We start from the raw sequence: 7,287 nt of genomic DNA, 5'->3' as shown, positions 1-7,287 counted from the left end.
ATAGCTTCATTACTTCTCCTTTCTAACCTTTAGTCCTTCTTAGGTGAGGTTTTGAAGTTTGCTCAAGCTTGGTAGCATTATTTGATTGTTAGATATCCTTACTACTCACTCAAGGTGAGTTCTCTCACACCGTTGTATTGATGTTTGCGTTTGCTAGTTAGCTCGTGTGTGATTATTTGAATTTATTATAAAGGCATGCTATATAACCATTGTTTTAATTCGTACATGTGCACTGTATGTAACTAATTATGGATATGGGGACACCACCAAAGGATACGGATTTACCGGTGCGGTGGGTAGGTAATATCACCAACGTAATACTCATCATGAGGTGTGGTGATTAGGGCCAAATGATACGGGATCTTCCCGGTGCGGTTCAAACCTACAAGTCCTTGTATTATTGGCATTGATTCGTTCTTTTCCCTTATTATACAACTATAATTGGAAAATGGATTAGGGTTAGTAAATATGAATGTTAGTACAATGTCTGTGTTTGAATTCACTAAGCTTTGTGCTTACGCTTTCCCTTATAACTTTTCAGGTGTTAAGATTAAAGAGGCTAAGGCTTGACATGGAGCACCGGGACATCGCTACTAGTTATTTTTGTTGGGACCTTATTATTATTATTACTTCCGCACTTATTTTATATGATTATTAAGTTGATGGATTATGTTATGACTATTTCAGTTGTTTTAATTTAATTTAAGATGGGTTTAAAAGTTTAAAATTTTTGCAAAAAATTTGGGTGTCACAAGTTGGTATCAGAGCCAGGTTTAAGGGAACTAGGCATTCTTGTGGATGTTCTAGACTCAAATTTGAGGCTCTATAAGAGTTTATTTTCTTTTTAAAATATTTTTCAAACTTTCTGAAGACTAGTAGTGGAAGATGTTGCGGTATGCCAGTCGACCAGCCAAGTAAGCCTTATTTCTTATGTTAAATGTTTATGTTAAATTGTTGACTATGAATTGGATTCTACTAGTCTTAAAATGTTAGATTACACACTTATTTAAGGTTAACATGTGAGAGAGTTGTAAAATTAACGGCTAGAGCGAGCTGGAAATTTTGAAACTAGACGCGAATGCGAAATTGGAACTTGTGTGGAAGGTAGTAGAAGGGCCCCTACTATTTGAAACATCGGTGCTGGTTTCGGGTCGGGGCAAGGTTGAGAAATGTTCGGCAAGCTAAGTGTTTCGTCTTCCTAGAAATATCTAGGCTGAATTATTTCTAAATATTTTCCTCCTTCTGCGGATACAGATGGCTCCGCCTGCTCGACTTAATCAGCTCCAAATGGAGCTAGTTAGGGAGATTGTCGCTGAGGAATTCAATAACGCTTTCAACGAACTAATCCCGGGTGTGACCAATGACATAATCAACCAAGTCGGTGCTCTTCTGGATGAGCGCCTCGCAGCTATTCCCGGGGGAGCGTTACCGGCTCCGCCCGTTCGGGATTCGGCATACTACTTCGAGAAGTTCAGCAAGTGTAGCCCTCCTCTTTGGAACGGTGAATCCGACCCAGTTGCTGCTAAGCACTGGGTGTCAGATGTTGAGGGCGCCTTCATGACTGTTGGGTGTCCGGACCAGTACAAAGTTGTGATCGCCATGAATCAGCTGCGGAAAAGGGGAAAGACATGGTGGAACACCATCACCGCTCTATTAAACGAAGAAGAAGTGAGGGCCATGTCTTGGGCCCAATTTGTGGAGAGGTTCGAGGCACAATAAGTGCCTAAGGTGGAGCAGCAGCGGATGCAGCAAGAGTTCATGGCCTTACAGCAGACTACCGAGTCCGTTAGCGACCTGAACGCCAAGTTCTTGGAGATGCTATCTTTTTGTCCCTCGTTTACTGGGAACGAGGCCTGGCTGGTCAACTGATACACTGCCATTCTACGTACCGAGATTCGGGAATTCGTTAGCATGCAGGAGTTCCCGACTTTATCCGCGATCATGGATGCAGCAAGGAGGAGGGAAATCGAGTTGCAGACCCAGTCCAAGAGGAAGGCCAATGACACCTCCTCCAAGACATCCGGAGATGCCCAGAAGAAGCAAAAGCAGGGTGGTAATTCAAGGTATGAGTACAGGCCGTCTTCAGGTCAGGGCGAGAAAAATCCGTTGATATGCTACAACTGCAAAAAGCCAGGGCATCATTGGAAGAATTGTAGGGCTCCCCCAGCGAGTGCAGTTCCTCAGATTACTTCTGCTGCCCCCGTCTGCTATCACTGCAACGAGACGGGAGACAAGAAGCCCGAATGCCCGAAGTTGAAGGCTGGTAAAGGAGGCGGGGGTACAAATCCTGCAATTGCATCGTCTTCTAAGGGACCCACTATGGTGACACGAGGTCGTGCTCACCAGATGACTGCGGATGAGTCGGTGATTACCGCGACAGTGGCAGGTAAATTTCTTTTTTTTCCCTTTCTCTCCTGGCATTATTTAATAAATGGTAGTTAGAATTGTTTACATGATTGTATGTGGTGAATCAGGCACTTGTTTGCTAGATTCCGAGCCCGCTGTTGTTATCTTTGATAGCGGTGCTACCCATTTTTTCGTATCTCGCGCGTTTATTAATCGTTTGGGGCGTAGTATCGGAAAATTGGCTCACCCAATGGTTGTCGAAGTTGCCGACAACCGCACTATTTATGTCACCGATGTTTATCGGGGTTGCACTCTCGAGTTTTCTGGAGTTGAATTCCCCATTGATCTTATCCCTATTGCGATGCGAGAGCTCTGCGTTATCGTAGGCATGGATTGGCTTGATGCGTGTGATGTGGAAATCCACTGTCGTAAGAAGCAAGTTCATGTTGAAAACCCTAGAGGTGGAGAACTTATCATTCAGGGGGATATTCCCCGCGTGGCCATCGCTTCTTGCTCTTCTCCTATAGCACTAGACGACGTTCCTATCGTTTCCGACTTTAGTGATGTCTTTCCGGAGGAACTCCCTGGTTTGCCACCTATTTGGCAAGTGGAGTTTCGCATTGATTTGGTGTTGGGTGCGACTCCGGTAGCTAAATCTCCTTACCGCTTGGCACCACCTGAGATGAAAGAGCTCCAAGATCAACTTCAGGAACTAAGTGATAAAGGGTTTATACAGCCAAGCTGCTCGCCATGGGGTGCTCCTATTCTCTTTGTGAAGAAGAAAGATGGATCCCAGCGAATGTGTATTGATTATAGGGAGCTAAACAAGCGCACGATAAAGAATAGGTACCCATTTCCACGTATTGACGATCTTTTCGATCAGCTTCAGGGAGCGTCTTGGTTCTCCAATATTGATTGACGTTGCGGTTACCATCAGATGCGGGTTCGTGAAGAAGACATTGAGAAAACAGCATTCCGTACTCGTTATGGGCATTTTGAGTTCGTGGTGATGCCTTTTGGGCTCACCAATGCACCTGCAGCGTTTATGGATCTCATGAACCGGGTGTGTAGCCCGATGCTTAACCGTTCGGTCATAGTGTTCATTGATGACGTCTTGGTCTATTCTAAGACCAAAGAGGAGCATGAGCAACACCTTCGGGAGATTCTGAAAACTCTGGCAAGAGAAAGGCTTTATGCTAAATTCTCAAAATGTGAATTTTGGTTAGAAGAAGTTCAGTTCTTGGGGCATGTGGTAAACAAACATGGTATTAAGGTCGATCAAGCCAAGGTTGATGCAGTTAAACAATGGGAGATTCCAAAAACACCTTCTGAAATTCGCAGTTTCTTGGGTTTAGCCGGTTATTACCGTAGGTTCATTGAAAATTTCTCTAAAATCGCCTTGCCACTCATCCGATTGACCAAGAAATCAGTGAAATTCGTTTGGGGCCCGGAGCAACAATTTTCGTTTGATGAGCTGAGGAAGCGATTGTGTGATGCTCCGATTTTGGTCTTACCTGATAGGGTTGAGGATATGGTGGTTTATTGTGATGCATCGCTTCAGGGTCTTGGTGCCGTGTTAATGCAACGGGACAGGGTGATAGCCTATGCCTCCCGACAGCTGAAACCCCACGAACGAAACTACCCCACTCATGATTTGGAGCTTGGGGCTGTTGTTTTCGCTCTTAAGATTTGGAGACACTATCTCTATGGAGTGAAGTGTATCATATACACTGACCATAAGAGTCTGAAATACTTGTTCGAGTAGCGGGATTTGAACATGAGGCAGATCAGATGGTTGGATGTGGTAAAAGATTATGATTGTGAAATTCACTACCACCCCGGTAAATCTAATGTTGTAGCTGATGCTCTCAGTCGTAAACAATCTGCCGAACCGATTCGATCTAAGTGTCTCCGGATAACGATGGTGTCGTCTTTGTTAGATATGATTCGTGACGCTCGTTTGTTGGGGTGAGGTTTGGCAGAGGGTACTTGGGAGTACCGATATCGTGCTTCGGACTACAGAGAAAATCCACGTGATTCGGGATCATTTGGTTACAGCGAGGAGTCATCAGAACGTTATGCCGATAAAAGATGCTCCGATCTTGAGTTCCAGGTGGGAGATTATGTGTTGCTCAAAGTCTCCCCCTGGAAAGGTGTGATTCGATTTCGAAAACGGGGAAAGCTCGGACCCCGATTCATTGGACCCTACAAGGTCATAGCCCGTGTGGGAAAGGTGGCTTACCGTTTAGAGCTGCCTGACGAGCTTAGTCTAATTCATAATACGTTCCACGTGTCTCAGTTACGAAAATGCGTGGTTGACGAGACCACTGTGATACCACTCGAGGACATACAGATTGTCGAGCGTCTCAATTATGTTGAGAAACCAATCGCTATTTTAGAACGAAAGACGAAAGCTCTTCGCAACAAGACTATAAACCTGGTTAAGGTGCAGTGGAAACATAGGAAGGGTTCGGAGTGGACATGGGAACTGGAATGCGAGATGCGGGCTCATTACCCGGATCTGTTTCTAGGCGTTGACTTTGAGGACGAAGTCCGTTCTTAGTGGGGGAGAGTTGTAACGCCCCGGTTTTTCTCGGTACGTTTGGTTATTTTAATTTAATTATCCTTGTAACCTTGGGTTAATTTATTTAACCAATGTCTGATTTCTTATGTTATTGGACTCTTTTGATCATCTTGTAAACTCCTTTTATTGATGTCCATGGGCTATGGGCCTATTTGCAAGTCCATCTAGTAAATAGTACTTAATGTGTTAATTGAGTCATTTGGAACCCACACAAGAAAAACACTCTAAACCCTCCATCTCTCTCTCAAATCGTCCTCTCTCTCTTTGGGATCAAGAGCAGCCAAGGGGCTGTTGTTTGGAGCTTAATTCTTGTTCATTTCCAGCCTTGATTCGTATTGGTATGAACCTCCTTATCATTTCTTACAACTTGATTCATAACCTTGTTCTAGTTTTATGATTTCATCTTCACTTCTTCTCCTTCCTATTTGATTTGTAATTGTATGTTATACATCATCTCAAGATCCTATCTTCACCCCATATATGGTGGATGATGGATCTAGGGGATTACATGTGGCAAAAGATCATGGAAACCCTAAAAGGGAGAATGGTGATTTTATGTGCTTGATGTTCATTTTCATGTTGATTATTATTACAATCTTGTGGCAAAATGAAATCCTAATGATACCTAACCCTTTTTAGTACCACCATGATCATGGGGACTAAATTGCGATGATGAACACATCTTAAAATGTGTTTCAAAGGGAGAAGGATGGATAAGCCAAAAAGGAATCACGGGTGGCTACGATTATGTTTTCCATCAGATCTGTAGTCATTTTGTAAAATTCATATCCTGAGCTCTAGAACTCAAACGGACCCCAAACCAGTTCCGAAAGTTCACAAATTGAGTTGGCAAACTTTCTTAAGCAGGCCAACCTCACTGATAAGGACTTTATCTATGGGAAAGAATGGCATCTTTGCGTTAGGTCTGATCCAGGTCTGTTCTAATATGTCATTTTGTTTTCATCATTTCTAAGGCTTGGAAAAGGATCCAGAGTGATTCCAAGTTTCTATATGTTCCTTATGTTATGAATTTAAGATCTGGAGCATATGGGGTGTTATTTCCAAATATAAATTGGTTAGAATGGATCCACACTCCAGATCAGTGGGCAGTCACCAGCTTTTGCTAGTGCTGTGATTGTCCACAATATGAATTTTATATCTGGAGTTTGGGAGATGCTTTTCATTAAATTCCAACTCTGAGACTTTCATTTGTATGTCCTTTACTTTTCTTAATTTTGGTTTGGACGAATTCTACTCACAAGTTGGGTAGAATTGGCCAATATCACTTGACTGTATTGTTGGAGACAGAAGTGATACACCATTTTGTAAAATTCATATTTAATTCATCTTTTGGAGTTAGAATGAGTTCTTTATAGTTGTGGAATCCTGAGCAATCATAGTTTCCTATAGAATTTAGTTAAAGCTATGTTTCTGTTTTAGATTTTGGAGTAAATCCGTTTTGAACAGCAGGTCTGTTTTAGAGACCTTGCTGTGATTACTCTTTTCTTAACTCATAGCTTCATTACCTCTCCTTTCTAACCTTTAGTCCTTCTTAGGTGAGGTTTTGAAGTTTGCTCAAGCTTGGTAGCATTATTTGATTGTTAGATATCCTTACTACTCACTCAAGGTGAGTTCTCTCACACCGTTGTATTGATGTTTGCGTTTGCTAGTTAGCTCGTGTGTGATTATTTGAATTTAATATAAAGGCATGCTATATAACCATTGTTTTAATTCGTACATGTGCACTGTATGTAACTAATTACGGATATGGGGACACCACCAAAGGATACGGATTTACCGGTGCGGTGGGTAGGTAATATCACCAACGTAATACTCATCATGAGGTGCGGTGATTAGGACCAAATGATACGGGATCTTCCCGGTGCGGTTCAAACCTACAAGTCCTTCTTGTATTATTGACATTGATTCGTTCTTTGCCCTTATTATACAACTATAATTGGAAAATGGATTAGGGTTAGTAAATATGAATGTTAGTACAATGTCTGTGTTTGAATTCACTAAGCTTTGTGCTTACGCTTTCCCTTATAACTTTTCAGGTGTTAAGATTAAAGAGGCTAAGGCTTGACATGGAGCACCGGGACATCGCTACTAGTTATTTTTGTTGGGACCTTATTATTATTATTACTTCCGCACTTATTTTATATGATTATTAAGTTGATGGATTATGTTATGACTATTTCAGTTGTTTTAATTTAATTTAAGATGGGTTTAAAAGTTTAAAATTTTTGCAAAAAATTTGGGTGTCACAATTAGTGTGTCTTAGCCACACGCACCTCACTAACGACTTAACAAGGTGCAAAGTGCAATTTCATGGGTTAGCACAAAATTCACATTTT

Source organism: Lactuca virosa, chromosome 3 (genome assembly GCF_052849685.1).
Source record: "Lactuca virosa cultivar CGN04683 chromosome 3, Lactuca_virosa_CGN04683_v6, whole genome shotgun sequence".
NCBI classification, from domain to species: Eukaryota; Viridiplantae; Streptophyta; class Magnoliopsida; order Asterales; family Asteraceae; genus Lactuca; species Lactuca virosa.
This window is presented reverse-complemented; position numbering follows the sequence as displayed.